Raw genomic sequence first — 905 nt, 5'->3', positions numbered from 1 at the left:
AACTCGCTTCCTTTAAGGCGTCCCATTATTCACGGAATTCCTCTCAGAAGTGTACATGAACTGGTTATTTGTAATCATGTCAATAAGTTCTTGAGCTTTTGCAGGCGTTTCTTTAGGTGAATGGATCCACCTGCAGAATGGTCCAATGACATTTTAGAGAACTCAGATAGACCATAATAGAATATATCTATCATGGTCCATTCTGAAAACATGTCAGAAGGACATCTGTTGGTCATCTGCTTGTATCTTTCCCAAGCTTCATAGAAGGATTCACCATCTTTTTGTTTGAAGGTTTGAACATCCACTCTAAGCTTGCTCAGCTTTTGAGGAGGAAAGAATTTAGCCAAGAAGGCCGTGACCAGCTTATCCCAGGAGTCCAGGCTATCCTTAGGTTATGAATCCAACCATATTCTAGCTTTGTCTCTTACAGCAAAAGGGAAAAGCATGAGCCTGTAGACTTCAGGATATACTCCATTAGTCTTAACAGTCTCACAGATATGCAAAAACTCAGTTAAGAACTGGTAAGGATCTTCAGATGGAAGTCCATGAAACTTGCAGTTCTGTTGCATTAGAGCAACTAATTGAGGTTTCAGCTCAAAATTGTTTGCTCCTATGGTAGGAATTGAGATGCGTCTTCCATCAAACTTGGAAGTAGGTGTAGTATAATCACCAAGCATCCTTCTTGCATTATTGTTGTTGGGTTCGGCTGCCATCTCCTTTCTTTGTTCGAAAATTTCAGCAAGGTTGTCTCTGGATTGTTGTAATCTAGCTTCTCTTAGTTTCCTATTCAGAGTCCTTTCAGGTTCTGGATTAGCTTCAACAAGAATGCCTTTTTCCTTGTTCCTGCTCATATGAAAGAGAAGAGAACATAAAAAGAAGAGGAATCCTCTATGTCACAGTAAAGA

The 905-nt window shown here is 39.9% G+C and overlaps 1 non-coding gene across 1 annotated transcript; it reads left to right on the top strand.

Moving 5' to 3' along the window:
- The first annotated feature begins 210 nt into the window (after positions 1-210).
- On the top strand, positions 211-314 carry LOC130964115 (small nucleolar RNA R71). The gene has a single exon (XR_009080223.1). It is a non-coding gene; the product is annotated as a small nucleolar RNA R71 (small nucleolar RNA).
- Positions 315-905: the final 591 nt, after the last annotated feature.

The sequence above is a fragment of the Arachis stenosperma genome, chromosome 2 (assembly GCF_014773155.1).
Source record: "Arachis stenosperma cultivar V10309 chromosome 2, arast.V10309.gnm1.PFL2, whole genome shotgun sequence".
In the NCBI taxonomy this organism is placed as follows: Eukaryota; Viridiplantae; Streptophyta; class Magnoliopsida; order Fabales; family Fabaceae; genus Arachis; species Arachis stenosperma.
The sequence above is the reverse complement of the archived record's forward strand: the minus strand, read 5'-3'. Positions and strand labels throughout refer to the sequence as shown.